The 19,410-nt window shown below is 41.1% G+C and overlaps 1 protein-coding gene and 1 non-coding gene across 5 annotated transcripts in view; both read right to left on the bottom strand.

The window, feature by feature from the left end:
- PCED1B (PC-esterase domain containing 1B) overlaps window positions 1-19,410 on the bottom strand; it is a 159,708-nt gene that overhangs the window by 30,722 nt on the left and 109,576 nt on the right. The gene's annotated exons all lie outside the window — the stretch shown is intronic.
- Window positions 4,091-4,197, bottom strand: LOC136327839 (U6 spliceosomal RNA). Its single transcript, XR_010729900.1, has one exon. It is a non-coding gene; the product is annotated as a U6 spliceosomal RNA (small nuclear RNA).

Here is a 19,410-nt window from a genome sequence, read left to right as displayed (position 1 = left end):
AGCTATCAAGTCATGAAAAGACATGGATAAATCTCAAATGCATATTACTAAGTGAAAGAAACCATTCAGAAAACGTTACATGCCCTGGCCAGTTGGCTCAGCAGTAGGTCATTGGCCCAGAATGTGGAAGTCCTGGGTTTGATTCCCGGTCAGGACATACTGGAGAAGCGACCATCTGCTTCTCCACCACCCCTTCCCCTTCTCTCTCTCTCTCTACCCCGCTTCCTGCAACCATGGCTCATTTGAGCAAGTTGGCCCTGGGCACTGAGGATTGCTCCATAGGCTCGCCTGAGATGCCAAAAATAGTTTAGTTGCTGAACAACAGAGAAATAGCCCCAGATGGTCAGAGCATCGTCCCCTAGTGCACTTGCCAGATGGATCCCAATTGGGGCACATGCCAGAGTCTGTCAGCCTCCCCACCTCTCACTTAATAAAAAAAAAAGAAAAGAAAAAGAAAAGGTTGCGTACTGTATGATTCCAACAAGGTACTGTATATGACATTGTAGAAAAGGCAAACTATAGAGACAATAAAAAGATTAGTGGTTGCCAAGGTTTCTAGCAGAGGGAAGGATGAATAGGTGCAGCACAGAGGATTTTTAGGGCAGTAAAATTATTCTTTATAATACTGTAATGTATAGATACATAATATAGTGATACAAGATGATACAGGACACCATGAAATACCATGGATACAAATATACATTTTCCCAAACCCATAAAATTTACAACACAGAGTGAGCCATAATGTAAAGACATCAATTAAAATAATATATCAATATTGGTTCATCAATTGTAACAAAAGTACCCACACTAATGCAAAATTTAATAATAGGGCAATCTTTGGGTTTGGGGAGTACATATGGGAACTCTGTACATTCTGCTCTAATTTTTTTATAAATCTAAAACTGCTCTAAAAAGCAGTCTATTAATATGTAATGTATTCACCTATTAAATGACATCTTGGTTACTACCACATTTTGGAAATAAAGATAGAGCATTCAAATGCAGGTTTTTGTGTGATCATAATTTTCAATTCATTCAGGTATACCAAAGAGGGTGATTACTGGATTGTATGGTAAGACTAAATTTAACTTTGTAAGAAACTGCCAAATTGTCTTCCGAAGTGGCTGTATCATTTTGCATTCCCAAAAGAAAAAATGAGAGTTCCTGTTGCTCTACATCCTTGTCAGCATTTGGTGTTGTCATTGTTTTGGATTTTGGCCATTCTAAAAAGTTTGTCTTTGTTGTTTAGTTAGCAATTCTCTAGCAACATATGATGTTGAGCATGTTTTCATATGCTTATTTGTCATCAATACCTTCTTTAGTAAGGCATCTGTTTAGATTTTTTTAATTGGGTTTATTTTCTTATTGTTGAGTTTTCAGAGTTCTTTGTACATTTTGGATATAAGTTCTTAATCAGATATGTGGCTTGTAAATATTTTCTCCTAATTTATGTCCTGTCTCTTCATTCTTTTAAGAAAGTCTTTTACTGAAGTCCCACGTATCGATTTTCTTCCATGGACTGTGCCTTTGGTGTTGACTCTAAAAACTCATTGCCAAACACAAGGTCACCTAAATTTTCTCCTATTTTATCTTCTAAGAGTTTTATAGCTTTGCATTTTACACTTAGGACTCTTATCTGTTTTTGAATTAATTTTTTAAAAAGATTTTATTTATTGAATATTAGAGAGGAGGGAGAGAGAAAGAAAGAAAGGGGGAAGGAGCGGAAAGCGTTAACTCTAGTTGCTTGTATGAGCCTTGACCAGGCAGCCTGGGGCTTTGAACCAGTGACCTCAGCATTCCAGGTCACCATTTCATCCTCTGTGCCACAACAGTTAATCTTTGTAAAAGGTGTATAGTCTGAGTTAATTGTTTTTCTCTTTCTTCCTTTTTTTTTTTTTTTTTTGCATGTGGATGTCTAGTTGTTCCAGCACCATTTGTTAAAAAGACTATCCTTTTGCCATTGAATTGCCTTTGCTCCCTAATCTAAGATCAGTTGGTTATATTTTGTGGGTCTATTTCTGGGCTCTTTATTTTGTGCTATTGATCAGTTTGCCTACTTTTTCACTAATCCCACATCACTATAGGTTATAGAAGAATTGAAGTCAGATAGTCTCAGTCTTCCAAATTTGTTCTTCTTCAATATTATATTTGCTATTCTGAGTCTTCTGCCTCTCCATACAACCTTTAGAATCCATTTGTCAATAGCCAAAAAATAATTTGCTAGAATTTTTAAAATTGTAAAGAACTGATATTTTGACAAGATTGAGCTTTTTCATCCATAAGCATAGAATAGCTCTCCATTTGTGCAGATCTTTTTTTAAATTTTTTTTTAATTTATTAATTGATTTTAGAGAGAGAGGAAGAGAAAGAGAGAGACAGGAACATTGATCTGCTCCTGTATGTGCTCTGACCAGGGATTGAACCGGCTACCTTTGTACATCAGGACGATGCTCTGACCAACTGAGCCACCTGGCCAGGGCTATGCAGATCTTTTTTATTTCTTTCATCAGAGTTTTATAGTTTTCATCACAGATCTTATACATATTTCTTTAGATTTATACTTAAGTTTTTCTTTTTGATGCTAATGTAAATGGTGTTGTGCTTTAAATTTCAAATTCCAATTGTTCTTTGCTGGTATATAAGAAAGTAACTACTCTGATATATTAACCTGTATCATACAATGAATAAGTACAATTAATTACTTATTAGTTCTAGGGTTTTTGTTGATTTTTTAGGATTTTCTACACAATCATGTTTGTGAGCAAAGACAGCTTTATTTATTTCTTCCCAATCTGTATACTTTTTATTTTGTTTTTAAAAATCTTATTGCATAAATTAGAACTTCTAGTACAATAATAAAAAAAAGTGGCAAGAGAGGACAGACTTGCATTGCTCCCAATTTAGAGGAGAAAGCACCTAGTTTCTATTAAGTATGATGGGCAATGTAGGTATTTTGTAGATATTCTTTATCAAGTTGAGGAGTTTCCCTTCTATTCCCAGTTTGCTGGGATTCCTTTTTTAAAAAATCATAAATAGGTATTGGGTTTTTTCAAATGCATTTTCTACATTTATTGATATGACCACATCCTTTTTTTTCACTAGCCAGTTAATGAAATGAATTACATTAATTGATTTTTAAATGTTGAACCAGCCTCATATACCTGGAATAAATCCCACTTCACAATGGCATATACATCTTTTTATACATTGTTGGATTTGATTTGCTCATATTTTGTTGAGGATATTTGTATCTATGTTCATGAGAGACATTAGTCTGCAGCTTCCCTCTCTTTAATGTTTTTGTCTGGTTTTGCTGCTAGAGGAATGCTGGAATCAGAGAATGAGTTTGGAAGTATTCCTTCAGTTTCTATTACTGGAAAAGATTGTACAGAACTGGTATCACTTCTTCTTTAATGTCTGCTAGGATTCACCAGTGAACCAGTCTGGGTATGGTTCTTTCTGTTTTTGAAGATTATTAATTACTGATTCAATTTCTTTCTTTTTTGTGTGTGTGATAGAGAGAGGCAGAGAGAGGGACAGATAGGGACAGACAGACAGGAAGGGAGAGAGATGAGAAGCATCAATTCTTCATTGTAGCACCTTAGTTGTTCATTGATTGCTCTCTCATACGTGCCTTGACCCAGGGGTTACAGTAGACTGAGTGACCCCTTGCTTAAGCCAGCAACCTTGGACTCAAGCTGGTGAACCTTGCTCAAACCAGATAAGTCCACACCCAAGGCGGTGACCTTGGAGTTTTGAAGCTGGGTCGTCCATGTCCCAGTCTGACACCCTATCCACTGCGCCACCACCTGGTCAGGCTCAATTTCTTTAACAGATAATGACTTATTCAGATTGTCCATTTCTCCTTGTTATGAGTTTTTTATAGATTGTGTCTTTCAAAGAAATAGTCCATTTTATCTAAGTTATCATATTTGTGGTCACAGAGTTGTTCATAATATCCCCCCCTTTTCTTGATGTTTATGGAATCAGTAGTGATGGTCCTTCTTTTATTCCTAATATTAGTAATTTGTGTCTTCTCTCTTTTTTTTTTTTTCCTCTTACATAGTAGTTTAATAAAAATATTCACAAAAATATGGAACGCTTCACGAATTTGCATGTCATCCTTGCGCAGGGGCCATGCTAATCTTCTCTGTATCGTTCCAATTTTAGTATATGTGCTGCCGAAGCGAGCACGTCTTCTCTTTTTTGTATATTATTACATTTTAATACACAAGTTTTATTACAAAGGAAGATATGTTTTTATATATTTAGTTTTCTTTTTTTATAAACTGCTAATTTCTGTACTTTGCTTGCTTTTTTATTTTTATCAAAGGCTTATTATATATAAATATGTTGACCTTTGCCCTATTATACACACTGCAAATGTTTTATTCCAGCTTATTGCTTTCCTTTTAATCTTGTGTACATATTTTTTTCATACATAAGCTTAGGTAAGTCTTTCAGTATTTTTAAAAATTGTTTCTTCCTTTGCTGTTATGCTAAATAATACCTAACTTTTACTGATTACTCACTGTCAGGCAGTATATATGAAGTGATTTACATATAGTATTTAAGTTAAACATCAAACAATCCATGTGGTACTATTATTACCCTACTATTATTTCTCATACATAGAATGTATGAGAAAACTAAGGCACAAATAGGTGAGGATCCTGTCTCAATAAAGCTAGGAATTTTAATGCCAGAGACTTAGCCCCTAAACTGTACTGTCTCCTAGCAATGTACTCCCACTTGAAGATGGTATGATTTATACATATTTTTTATGGTTTTTATATTCTTAAAAGGGACATTTTTAAACCCATTTTGAAAATGGCAAAATTTTCTAATTTCAAAACAAACATAGAGAAATATGTCATAGCCCTTGCAAATTTAAAAGAACTCATTTATTTTGTAATTGGAAATGATGTTACTTAGACTGATCTTGTAGAAAACCAAACTGGTAAAATATTGGAAGGTATGGAAAGAATAGAGACAAAGAAAACTCAGCAATTTTTTAAAAACACAATTATTACCTACAGCGAAAAAGGCCAATGGTAAGAATAAATATCACAGGTCCTTCAGCATTCAGTTGTAAATATTATTTGCATAGACACAATAAAGCCAAAAATGAATGTTTACCTTGACACGCACACAAAAGTGAATGGAAGGTGAGGAGGTAGAGAATTGAACAACTGGAAACAGACAACTCTGATGAACTTGGGTATGATTTTCATAGATCTTCCTAATGTCTCAACGTCTGATATTAAACCGTACTGGGACTGCTATGAGCAATCTCCTTGTTTCCGGTTCTCACTGCAACATGCTACAGAAACTAGATCTTCTATAACCTAATTCTCACCACTCCTCTACCCACTATCCTGTAGTTTTCTGGGAGTTGCTAGTGAAGAAGACAATAAAAAGAGGAAGGAGGGTAGGTAGAGGGGAAAGAAATAAACTTGCAGCCATCAATTATTAGATAGCATCAACTTGTAAACATAACGTACATGGAAAGAGACTGTTTCATTTCCTCCTGAGCCTCATGTCCTCCCTTGAGACATAGCTCCAACTTTTAGAACTAGTCCTAAGGACTCATTCCAAAAGACTAAAACAGGTTTCTTTTTCTCTCATACAAGAACACATTTCTTCATTTAGTGAGTGAAATATATAATGCTAATAAATAATTCACAATACTCAAAATGAAGACAATAACTTTTGATAGAATTACAAAACAGTGTCCTTTTTTTGAAGAGAACAATTTCATTTATTACGTAATGTTGCCACATCGTACCTTTCTCTGCCTCATTAAAATCCTGGCCATATATTGCTGCTTTCGCATCTAAGGAACATCCGTTCTTCAAATAGCACATGGAACTCCTACCAGCGTGACCTTTCTGCTTGGCAGGTCATGTGAGAATATGAACTACAGTACTTTGTTCCACAATTCCCAGAAGAGCAGGAGACTTTAATATTTGGAGAAGCATCACTGTTGACACAGTCTGAGCAATCTGCCAAAAATGACTGACTTCTTTTGCCCTGAAGAAGTTTCTCTTGTGTTTGCAAGAGTTAGATATTAAAGGGACATTTATGGGTCTACACCAGCTCCAGTACTGGTAAAGAGACCCACCCTTGAGACAAGGCAGGCATTGGGGAGACATCATTTCAGGAGCGTGGGGGGAAGTGATCTGCAGGGTGCAGACAGCAAAGGACAAGCAGCCAGTACTGGAAGGAGCTCTTAACACAACATGACCTAGTATCCCTACAGGGGACAGAGCACAGCAAAGGGCACCAAAAGCATGTGATATTTATTAAGTGTCAAGGTTGGTGGGCAGGAAACCAGGAATGCAGCTTGGTGAGGGCAGGAGCAAGGCAAAGGCCCCAGCCTTTGGAGAAACGGAGCAATGAAGTGGGTTAAAAATAACAACGCAGGAAAACAAATGCAGTTATCAAAATTGGGTCTGAAATGGCAGACTCTGAAATAATCTGGTGAAATGCACTCAGCAAACCAGGTTAGAATCTTGGAGACTGTCTGGTTGCCTCATCTGACCTATAGGGCTAGAGCAGTATGCTGATCCTCATACGGGAATTTATATCACAAGGTGAAAATGCAATTCTGACTTCCCAGTGAACCAGATTTAAGCTAATCAGGGCTGAATGCATGTCTTTGTCTCTAAGGGAGATGATAAGAAATGCTTGTTATTTAGAAAGGTCTTCCATAATTTTTAGTCTATTTGTTTTGGAGGTCAGCGAAAAGGCCAAAATTCCAGATATTTTACCTTGTCTGTTGTAGCAATCCAGGTGAGTGAAGATGAGGTAAACTGAATTATGGTGGTGCTTGAGGGTATGAGGACAAGGTGACAGACTGAACAATGACTGGAATGGAGTAGGGGCAGCAGGCAAGAGCCACAGCAGGGAAATACTGCAGAGAATAGTTCCTTGGTGTTAAAAGATAAACTGAGGCACATTAAAATGTTTAAGAGCAAAATTCAATTTGAATGGGGCAGCGCCCAACTGGAAGTGGTTAGGAGTGCTCTACCATCAGGGACTCCAGGAGAGACTCTTTACAGAAAGAAGAGAAGCAGAGCAAGGACATTGGTGATTGGCTATGGCTTAAAGGCCAGTCAGCTGTTTGTGACTGTTTGTCCTTAGCATTTTGATTTCACAACCTTGAGACTGTCATATGCTTAGATTTTGGTTTGATAAGTTGGGTACCACTGCATTAAAGCCACTTCAGTCTACTGGCCTCCTTGTTTAGTTAACTCAACACTGGCTTCTAGATTGGTTTGGACAACTAAATGGACAGTGATGCCAGCATAGAGGAGAGACAGTCTGATCAAACCTGACTCCAGTTTTTACTTCCTGTGTGAACTTGAGTGAGTTCCATAACCTCTCTTAGCCTTTGTCTGTAAAAGCAAGACTAGTTCTACTTACAAAGTTGTTGTGAGGACTAAATGAGAATTTATACCACTAACTTAGCACATGTATTGAGTGTCTACTAATTACCAAGCCATGAATTCAAAGTGCTTTTTGTATGCTAGAAGAGACATGTAAAACATTTAACGTACTACTGAGACAGGCTACTAAAAAGCCAGGAAAATTCCTTGACAAGCAGAATGTGGGAAACTGAGACAGATAGTTAAACAGATGGGCAAGTAATTAACAGCCAGTTAATAGATCGCCAGATCTTATCTTTCCTAACTAAGGACAATTAGGACCAAATGGTTTACACCGCTCCTCCCTAACCAGACAGTGAGTAGCTTAAATCAGTGGTCCCCAACCTTTTTTGGACCATGGACCAGTTTAATGTTAGAAAATATTTTCACGGACCAGCCTTTAGGGTGGGAAGGATAAATGCACAAAATAAAATTATGCGACTGGCGTAAAAACTGTGGTATTTTTAAATATAATTGTCGAACTTACGATATTTATTGGGCTAAGTTAAAGGAGGAACAAGCATGTCCTCATTATTCAGGCTGTATTTAAATTTGTTATTCTGACAATGTTTCATGTCTGACATCAACATGTAATATGATAGGTTCAGGCTTGCTACCAATCATCAACCTATGACAATAAAAATAAACATAAATCCACTGTGTACTCGTATGCAACTTTATTAGAAGCGTCCTCTTAACATCACACCAATAACATAACATCCTCTCTGCCTCCAAACACTTTCCAGTCGCTATGGTAACATTTAAACATGCCTTAAAAATAAGATACAACACAAAAACAAATATAAAGTGCATGAAAAATACAACTCACCATTGTTATGAATATTGTAAGTTAAGGGTTATTTATTATAATGTTTATATAGAATGAGAGATAGTAGCCTATCTCTCAACAACCATAACGCTAAATCAGTGGGAGCCCTGAGCTTGTTTCTCTGCAACGAGAGGGTCCCATCTAGGGGTAATGGGAGACAGTGACACCCGAAGTGTGTTGCTTATGTCCAGTCTAGTCCGTAATTTTGTTTTGCTTACTGTCACTGCAGAAAATCCCACTTCATACAAATAGGATGTCGGACATGGCAACAGGGTTTTTAGTGCTTTTGTGGTGCTCGGGGTATTCTGCCATGACTTTAATCCAGAACACCAGCAGAGTTGTAGTCTCGAACATATTTTTAAGGCCGCCGTCATTTGTGATCTCCAGTAGTTGATCCTATTCTTGCATAGACATGCTGTATTCACCTGGTTTGTTGACAAATGGATGGTGGATCCATTCCTTGGCAATTCGTGGGTCTTTTGTGGTTGAGAAGTAGTGTTCAAACTCTTTTAAAAGCAAATACAGATGATTGTGCACCAGCTGGGACAATGAAGGCGTGGGCTCAGTCTCTTCCAAAACTCCCGCGAATGTTTGAAACATGTCAAATATACTCCTGTTCACGCGTCGTCCCCACAAATCCAGTTTGGCTTTAAATGCAGCTACTTTATCTGCCAACTTGAAGACAGTTGTCATTTTCCCCTGAAGAGACCAACTGAGTTCATTGAGGAGGTTAAATATGTCGCACAAATAAGAAAGTTTTGCAACCCATTTCTCGTCACTGAAATGTGCTGCTAGCGGTGACTTTTTTTCTGAGAGAAATCTCTGCAGCAGCTCTCGTAATTCAAACACTCTGGTCACGGACCTCCCTCGGGATAACCATCTTATTTCTGTGTATAAGAGAAGGTGTCTGTGCTCTGCGTTCATTTCCTCACAAAGCTGCTTGAACAGGCGTGAGTGAAGGCGTGTGCTTTGATGTGGTTAATAACTTTAACGGCATCATTCAATATGCTGTTAAGTTCTGGTGGTATATTTAGTCTAGCCAGCATTTCCCTGTAAATGACACAATGAGTAGACTCGCATTCAGGTGCAACCTCCTTAATCTAAGTAGTTAAACCAGACATCCTTCCGGTCATGGCAGCAGCTCCATCTGTGCATATGCTGACACAAAAAGACCATTTCAGTTTTCCTGATATATAGTCATCTAGCGATTTAAATAGTTCTGCAGCTGTGGTTTTGGTTGGCAATGATAGTGCACATAGCATATCCTCATGCACATCCTCTTGATAAAGATAACGCACGTAAACAAGTAGCATTGCCTTGTTGTCAATATCTGTAGATTCGTCAACCTGGAGAGCGTACTACGATGATTTATTAATCCTTTTCAACAATTGTGATTAAATGTCCTCTGCTATTTCCTCAATGCACCGTGTGATGGTGGTAGCTGAAAGAAGCATCTGTGCTATCTTTTTAACCGCAGCCTCTCCTAGAAGTTCACGACAAATGTCTTTAGTGGCTGGAAGGATCAATTCTTCATCAATGGTAAATGGCTTCTTAGCCTTAGCAATATGATTAGCCACAGAGTATGATGCTCTCAGTGCACTTGCATTTATTGATGTAGTGGCCACCAGTAATTGTTTCTGTCCTTCTTGTTCATGCATTTTTCTTTCGAAATACTCAGAAGGCTTGTCTTTTAAAGTAGGGTGCTTGGTCTCCAAGTGGCGAAGCAGTTTTTTTTTTTTTTTGTATTTTTCTGAAGCTGGAAACGGGGAGAGACAGTCTGACAGACTCCTGCATGCACCTGACCGGGATCCACCCGGCACGCCCACCAGGGGGCAACGCTCTGCCCACCAGGGGGCGATGCTCTGCCCCTCCGGGGCGTGGCTATGTCACGACCAGAGCCACTCTAGAGCCTGAGGCAGAGGTTACAGAGCCATCCCCAGCGCCCGGGCCATCTTTGCTCCAATGGAGCCTCGGCTGCAGGAGGGGAAGAGAGAGACAGAGAGGAAGGAGAGGGGGAGGGGTGGAGAAGCAGATGGGCGCATCTCCTGTGTGCCCTGGCCGGGAATCGAACCCGGGACTTCTGCACGCCAGGCCGATGCTCTACCACTGAGCCAACTGGCCAGGGCCGCGAAGCAGTTTTGAAGGCCTCATTGCCTCATTACTTAGCCGGTCGCCAGATATTATGCAGAGCGGCCTTGGTGCACGAGAATCACCAGTTGCGATAAATCCATACTTCAAGTAGGACTCCTGGTATTGTCTGTTAAATGAAGCCTTCTTTTTCTTCGAGGTCGTAGGTTCTTCTTCTGTCTCCTCACTGGCCCTTTTCCACTTAACAAAAAAACTTTCAATGGAATTTTATTTTTCACTCATTTTGCTAGTTTATGGGTTTAATTTTAGCGGCAATGTATCACGTGACCGGGACAAGCATCAAGAGTGAGTCTTAGATGGATGTAACAGAGGGAATCTGGTCATTTAAAAAAAATAAAACATCGTTCAGACTTAAATATAAATAAAACAGAAATATAAGTTATTTATTCTTTCTCTGTGGACCGGTACCAAATGACCCACGGACCAGTACTGGTCCGCGGCCCAGGGGTTGGGGACCACTGGCTTAAATCACCCTAGTCTGGAAAGAGATAGCAGAGACCCAGGTAGTGCCATTAGTGCCAGCCAAACCCCGGGACAAATGAAGTCAGGAGAAAAAATAACAACAACAACAAAAAACAATTCAAGCTAGACAAATCCTGGGTAAAAATTAAACTGACCAGAGAATGATCCCAAACTGCCCTATATGCTCATTTTGATCATTAGCATATCAATGGACACATCTGGAAAGCTGTTGACTATTCTGTTGAGACCCTCCCCTAAGACTTTCCCTAAAACTCCCACCTTTAGAAAACAAAAACAAGACAAAGAATGCCAGCGCATGCTCTCCCCTGAGCATGCCTGTGTGCTACCTTCTTCTTTCCTCAGACATGTATCTTTGCTTTCCTTTTCCTAAGCTCTAAAGCAGGGATCGGGAAACTTTTTGGCTGAGAGAGCCATGAATGCCACATATTTTAAAATGTAATTCCATGAGAGCCATACAACAACCCGTGTATGTTACGCATTTTCCAATAAAAATTTGATGTTGTCCCGGAGGACAGCTGTGATTGGCTGCAGCCACTGCAACCATGAACATGAGCGGTAGGAAATGAATGGATTGTAATACATGAGAATGTTTATATATATATATATATATATATATATATATATATTTTTTTTTTTTTTTTTTTTTTTTTTTTTTTTTTTTTTTTCATTTTTCTGAAGCTGGAAACAGGGAGAGACAGTCTGACAGACTCCCGCATGCGCCCGACCGGGATCCACCCGGCACGCCCACCAGGGGCGTCGCTCTGCCTACCAGGGGGCGATGCTCTGCCCATCCTGGGCGTCGCCATGTTGCGACCAGAGCCACTCTAGCGCCTGGGGCAGAGGCCAAGGAGCCATCCCCAGCGCCCGGGCCATTTTTGCTCCATGGAGCCTTGGCTGAGGGAGGGGAAGAGAGAGACAGAGAGGAAAGCGCGGCAGAGGGGTGGAGAAGCAAATGGGCGCTTTCCTGTGTGCCCTGGCCGGGAATCGAACCCGGGTCCTCCGCACGCTAGGCCGAGAGAATGTTTTATATTTTTAACGTTTTATTTTTTTTATTAAAGATTTGTCTGTGAGCCAGATGCAGCCATCAAAAGAGCCACATCTGGCTCGTGAGGCTCACGACCCCTGCTGGTTCCCAACCCATGCTCTAAAGGGTCCCATGAGATTTGCAACCAGCAAAGCAGTGGGCAGCGGCAGCTCATCTTGAGCTAACCCTCTGAACCTGTCTCCAAGGGCCCTGCTTTTGCCTCTGTAACTTGTTTCCTTAGTCCATTGTTGCCCAGCATGGTTCACTTCTGCCTCTGTGACTTTCTTCCCAGAAGGGCCAAGGCAGCTCCGCCTTGGCTCACTCCTGCTGCTGTGACCTTGCCTCCTCTGTCTTAAGCCCTTCCTTGGTTTTACTGCCTCCAGCTTTAGTAAATGTACTTTCAAAATCACCTAGACTTTTGTCTTGAAAGCTTTCCTGCATGAAGTCAAGAACCCACACATTTCTGACCACGTTGGCCTGGTCCCTTTCCAGAGACACTGCAATGGAAGAAGTGCTAAAATATCAGCGTGAGTGAAGTATCAGAGGAGCCCAGAATCATGCACTCTGCCTGAAGATGTGGGGAGAGAAGAATGAGCATTTGAGCTAAGCTTAAAAAAATGTTTCCACCAAAACGATCTCAATCCCTGTGATCTCAGATAAACAGGGATCCATCTCCTCATTTGAGGATCATGATAGTACCCATTTCAAGGAATGGCTGTGAGGGTTAAGTGGCATAATGCATGAGAAATGCTTAGCACAGAGCCTAGTACCCAGCAAGTATTCCACCAATGTTGGCTATCTTTATTAACATTATTACAATGGAAAATTCTGGGAGTCAATGAGTTCTGATGGATTCAATGATACTTCAAGGTTATAGCTAATAAGTAGCAGAGCCTAGACTAGGATCTAGGCTGCCAATTTTATGCTCAAATAAAAGTAGAGCTCTAGACTCATCCAATCCAACTTTTTTCACTGAGGATTCAAAAGAGAGTGTTGAATTTGTATAACACAGAGACTCCAGCAACTTTCCCGAGAGGAAAGTTCTGAAATCATTTTTTTAAGTGAGAGGAGAAGAGATAGAGACAGACTCCCACAGGCGCCCCGACCGGGATCCACCCAGCGACCTGTCTAGGGCCGATGCTCGGGCCAGCTGAGCTATCCTTAGTGCTCGGGGCTGACAGTCAAACAAACTGAGCCACTGGATGTGGGAGAGAAAGAGAGAGAGAAGGGGGAGAGGGAGAAGAAGAGAAGCTGATCATGGCTCCTCATGTGTACCCTAACTGGGGATTGAACCCAGGGACATCCGCATGCCAGGCTGACACTCTATCCACTGAGCCAACTGGCCAGGGCCTGAATGAAATCATTTAATGTTTGAATGAGCTCATGTCTAAAATGATTACCTACTCTGACAGGTAATCTGCCATATGTAAATAGAAATTCACTTTTGCTTACTAGACATAACTGGGTGCTTTTTGTTCAAAGCCACATATTTCTCCTTTTCAGTCCTCCAAAAACCCTATTCTCTGTAGCCTATTTGATTTTCATATCAAAGGAAAATGAATGCAAAAACAATATATTCTACTTGTAATCAACATTTACTTATTATAATTATGTTTAAAAACTTTCTGCTGGCATTATGGAAAAGCGGCAAAGAATCTAAATCATAGCCCCAATATTGAGATAGTTTTCATTTTCTTTAAGTAAGCCAAATATACATGCTAATGAGGATGAATAGAGAGAAAACAATGATCTCTTTGGCAAGTGCTGTGCTAGATGCTCCAGGCAGTACCTGGATGATTCTGAGTCACCTTCAGAATAATGGTAACCAATGTGTATTGGCAAACAGAAGGGCAGGCAGTGGTTCTCATTAGATTCAGCTGGTACTAAAAGAACAACAACAACAACCACAAAACAAACCCTGCACCCACCTAGGCTCCACCCCCAGAGATTCTGCTACTTCAGCTCCCCTGAGGCAGGGAGCCCAAGTATCCACACCTTATGAAAGCTCCCAGGTGATTCTAACATGCCACCTAGGCTGAGAACCTCCGCTTTAGGGCAAAGGCTGTATGACAAGTATTTCCAAGTCTGTGTGAATGCTGTAAGCTTGTGGTGGAAATTCATTTTTCCCCATGGTAGTGGAAACATGGCTTCTTTCAGTTTACCTAAGACAGAGCAAAGTGCATGGCACTGGGCTGTGAATATGCTAATATTTGCATGAGGAAGATCAAGGTGAGGATTTGGGGGTGGTGATCCTCGGAGATGCAGTAGGATTGCTGGAGGTGACACTGGGGTATGAAATTAGGAAGACACCTGGGGATTTAAAGCAAAAGTTGTGTCTCTGTGGATGGATTTACTTACATTTATGGCACTGTGAAGCTGTCAGAAAATAAAAGGGTAAAAAGAGTCTGCAAACAGCTCAGGGCTTTGAAGGCAGCTAGATGCTCTTGGTAAATATTGCTTATATTCAGTCTCAGCTTCCTCATTTGTAAAATGAGCATACTCTTAACAGCTACTTTACATGTTTGTGGTGAAGATGAAGAGGGATAATAGGCAGAAAGCACAGAGAGCTGTGCCTGTCACGTGGTAATAAGCACGAGTTAATATTACTGTTGTTTGAAAAGAATACAGCTCTGTGCAAACAAATCATGTATCCTGGATTTGGGATTTGGGTGGCTGCATGCTAAAAAAGATTTCCCTTGGAAACCGGTATAGACATCAGGATCTATGTTTCTGGTACAAAGGGAGTTGGGAGATATAACTTCACCCTAAGCCTGCAGGGAGCTGGGAGGAAGAAGGGCCTGGAAGAGGAAGCCCTAGTGTGGGTGCGGGGCTGCAGTCTGGGGCCCAGCAGGGGGACGTGGGTCAGAACAGCTGATGGGCATGAGATCTGCACCTCCTCTGGAGACCGGGACTGAGACACCGGGCCCACCCTGGGGCAGGGCTTCCGCTGTGCCCTTTTATGAACCAACCCACACCTTAGAAAAGGACAGGCTAAGAGAGCTAGCTTGAAAGCTCATTGAACTCGACTAGTGTGAGTTCGTGTACCTCTGCTTTTTGGACGATATTAATTCCAACTCAGGATTACATGAACTAGTGCATGTGAAAGAATCTCCTAAATAACAAAATACTGTGTGAATAAAGTCTTACCCTTGTTTTCCTGTGTGGGGTTTATACCTTGAGATTTCCTCAAATGATACTGAACTAATTTGTGCACTTCAAGCAGGTTTCTGAGTACATGCTTTTGAAGTGGATATGTGGGTTTGTGGGGAGGCGGCTCAAAGGGAATTAACGGCGTGCTAGGCGCGGCTGGAGGAACCCTCCTGAGGAGCCACTGCGCCACTTCACCCGCAGGTGTTGTAAAGTACCGAAAGCTGCAGAATTAATATTAATATTTTAAGAGGCTTGAAGAACATTTTATTAATTTGGGTTAAGGTGTGCAGAGAAATTTTGTGAATAATCTCTGTACTGTGTGATTGGCATAACCAGGATGGCCCTTGGCATTGTATTGTAAATGCAAAGGGGAGGAAAACATGGATTCCCTGACATTCCACCACACCTGTGGGAAAAGGGGTGAATGGCTAGCCAGGTACAGGGAGAGAAAAGCCAAAATAAACCTTTTCTTACAGTAATGGAGCCATTTGCGGGTATTTGTCCCCACGGAAACTACCTCTCCTATGTGAATGCGTGTGGTTAATGTGTGTGACTCTGGACAGAGAGAGATGGTGGATAAACATTAGAGAATATAGGAATGCCTTTTAATATGTAAAGAGACATCTTTCTACCATTGTGTTGACTTGTAAATTTTGTTTTCTCCAAAATGATGTATGGCTTGCAAATTGAACATGGTCCTATCATGTTAAAGGACATATGACTATAACCAATAGTGGTAAAGGGCACCTAATTACAATTTTTGCTTCTGTACTTCTCACTTGCAAAACTATAAAAACTAGGTAGAACAAAGGGCCGGCGCGCTCTCCCTCAGATTTCTGTTAGAGTTGCCGCCACTTGGCCAAGCTAGACAATAAAGATTTGGTGTGGAGTCCACGGATTTTGTTCGCATCTTCAATGTTTTGAGTCCCTCTGGATAAGGCTTAACACACCCAAGAGGTCTCTTCTGTGGATCTCAGGCCTGGAGCAGCAGAAAGTTATGCTGAGGGCCTGTCAAACATCTTGAGAGCCTTCTGTTTGGAAACTTTAAGGATGCTCATTTTGTCATAGGGCTAGTTGAAGTGAAAATGCCAAGCTGGAGAAAAACAAAATATAGGATTCAAGAGCTTTGCTCATAGTTTGGGCTTATTCGCTGTCTACTGAAATGAAAACAAATGTGCGATGGTGGTGAGGCCCGAAACTTAGGTGGTCCAGCAGCTGGGTCCCTGGAGTTCGGGTTTGCTGTCCCCGGCAGCAGAGAGCCACTCCGTAGCCTGCAGTGGTGTTTGAGGGCCTGTAAACTATGGACATTGAAGAAATAAATGTGTCCCAGGTACCCATCCATTAAATGAACTTTAAAGAAGAATATGTTCATCATGAGAATAAAGGTCACTGAACAATTTATTTAAGCAAGATCATGGGCTATTCCTTTCTGAACAGGACTGTGTAGGGGAGGAAAACTCTCCCTTTCTTCTCTTCTAGGTTGACAGGTTCTAATAACTAAATCCACATACAACAGATGAACTAAAGAAAATTAATTTCCTAAATAAAGGAGTCCGTAGACATACAAAACTCAAAGAAGTGACCAAAATAGGCTGCTTTTATGACCTTTAGACAAAGAAACTACATTTGTGAAGAATTGACAAGAAAAAGAGGTTTAGGCCCTGAACAGTAAACTACTGAGAGGTAACGAGGTCTGTTTATACAGCCTTCTTGGCCCTAAATTTCCTGTCTGTGGTGATAAGGATGCTTCCTACCCTCGTGGTATGGGGTGGGCACCTTTCACGTGGGAGATTCATTTCCGGACTTCAGGAGGACAGAGGAGGGTCAGAGTATCCTCGCACTGGCTGCTGCTTAAATACCTTTAATTCAGAATAATCACTGTGACAGAGGCATATTTTGGGGTGGCATATTCTGCTTTCAACTGCACAATCTTGTTGGGCAGGTTGTTTGTGGTGCGGGAGTGAACAACAGACTTGGTCCTGAAACCAGTCTGCTCTCTGCTCCCCAAGCCGTGCTCCCCGCGTGGGCGGCCCGGGCCCGGGAGGGGTGCCTCTTTCTAGTTTCACACAAGGGCACCGCATGGAGTAGTGGCGGCCCATCTCTGAAGGTCTGAAGACGCAATGCATGCTCTTCTGCTTAGATAACTTTTCAATGTCACATCCAGACTCCGGGGTAGGAAACCAATGGTGTGAGCAATAAAGGGGCGGGTGGGAGATGCAGACAAAAGTGATCAAAATATAAGGCAAAAGAAATGGAAAACCCCCCCAAAACAAAACCAAACAGCAAATTGAGGCCAATCAGGAGGAATGGTAGGAGGTGCCATGATAGGGGAAGGTTTCCCCTCTGCATTTCTGGCATTGTGAGCAAACCAGAGAGAAAGTTCACAGTGACCTACTAAACAGCAGCAATCAAAACAGGGCAAAAGGCAATGCGGAGGCATTTTGCAGTAAGAAACAACATGAGTCTGGCACTTAAACCCAGCAGTTGTATATAACCAGGGCTGGGAAAAAAGGCCATTTTTACTAGCAACAAGTTGGCACTTCCATTCAAACTCCCTCCTCTGCCCACTCCCGCACCACCAGGGAACTGGATGGCCGTGTGTGTGTGTGTGTGTGTGTGTGTGTGTGTGTGTGTGTGTGTTTCACATGTCAGTCTGGATGATGAGAGTTTCCATTATTATGTTCATATTTTCAAGGCTCTGCCATGCTTACCCCAACTGCTAACTTTTCTTTTCACGACCAGAAAAGAAAGTCCTTGGCTCTGAGAAGCAGTTTGTTTTTGACACTACATAAGAAATGGCTCAAATTCCTTTCAATTTCTAAGGAAAACAATTTTCATATTAGAAATAGAGATCACAACACCTAAGCCTAGAATTTAGTAAAAATAAATCAGATTAGTTCAAAGGGTTTTTGCCTTATGGTTCCTCATACATCCTACACTTTTCCACAGACCAGGAAGACCTGTGGCCAGTATCCTTCTTGGATTCTTGTCCCTGTAAGACTTTGTGTGGAGACATCACTGACTGACCCCTATGAGTTCCAGCTCAGGGATTTATAACACCATCTGTTTCCCTTGGATTTCCTTTACTAATTTATTTGTCCAACATTTAATAGACCCCCAACTCGGTTAGATGCTGAGAACACAGATACCTAAGGCATGGCTACTGTCTCCAAAGTCCGTACGTAGTAAGGGGAGATAGATATGTAATTTAGTTAATGCTATAAAATGTTGTGGTGCTATGATGAATGTATGTGGGAGGAGCAGAAGGGACAGCAGGAGGGAGAGGTGCTGCCAGCCAGGGGAAAACTGTGGGAATAAAGCAGCCATGGGTCAGAGAGTTTGGTGCGGTCAGGGGGATACAGGTAGATCAGTTGGCCCATTAAAACATTGTACTTTGAGCAGGTGGGATAAAGGAATGGTCCCGGTAGAAGAGATGGAAGATGGGATCTGGCTGACACACAGAAAAACTCCAGTGGAACTGTAACTTTAATCCATAAAGCCACATATAGACATTACAAGACTTGGCCTCCATACAATGAGTCTACAGTTCCCAGATATGCCCTCCATGAAGCCACTTTAATGTTTTAAGAAGAATTCCAGGATGTGTAGAGTTGGGAGTTGCCTGGGAGATGGAATGCTCCATCACCTCAGGTCCTTGGATCTGAATTCATGAGCATGTTTATGTGCTCCATCTTAGCTGTGCAAAAATATATTTAACAACATTACATGTTGGACAAATAAATTAGTAAAGGAAATTTCAAGGGAAACAGATGGTGTTATAAAACCCTCAGCTGGAATTCACAGGGATCAGTGATGTCCCACACTAAGTCTTACAGGGACAAGAATCCAAGAAGGGTACTGGCCACAGGTCTTCCTGGTCTGTGGAAAAGTGTGGGGTACACTGGGAACCATAAGGCAAAAATCCTTGGAATTTTAACAACATTGATACATTTACTGTTCAGTGCTGGGTTTAACTGTTCAAGCCTGTCACTGAGTAAAGATTAAAAATGCATGTCGTACTGTATGTTGTTGTCCACAGTTAAAACGACATCCCTGTTTCTTTCTTTCTCTCATTCTCTCTTTTTTGAAATCAGGTTGATAATTAATTCCCTTGGAGTAGTGATGGGGAATTTTCATCAGTACCAGATTATTTCACTTGCTTTTTCTCTTTCCTAAGATTTCCAGTATCCTGACATTTTATTTTCTTTAAAGTTACCATCCTGCTCTGGGTTTTAGATGAGACCTCATGGTGTCTCCCTGGGAACAGTACTCTCGGGTACCCGTACTTTTCTAAGTTCTTCCCTTGGAACCATCTGCTTGGATCCTTCCCCTAAATTTCTGAG

This window comes from Saccopteryx bilineata, chromosome 2, assembly GCF_036850765.1.
Source record: "Saccopteryx bilineata isolate mSacBil1 chromosome 2, mSacBil1_pri_phased_curated, whole genome shotgun sequence".
Taxonomy (NCBI): domain Eukaryota; kingdom Metazoa; phylum Chordata; class Mammalia; order Chiroptera; family Emballonuridae; genus Saccopteryx; species Saccopteryx bilineata.
This window is presented reverse-complemented; position numbering and strand designations above follow the sequence as displayed.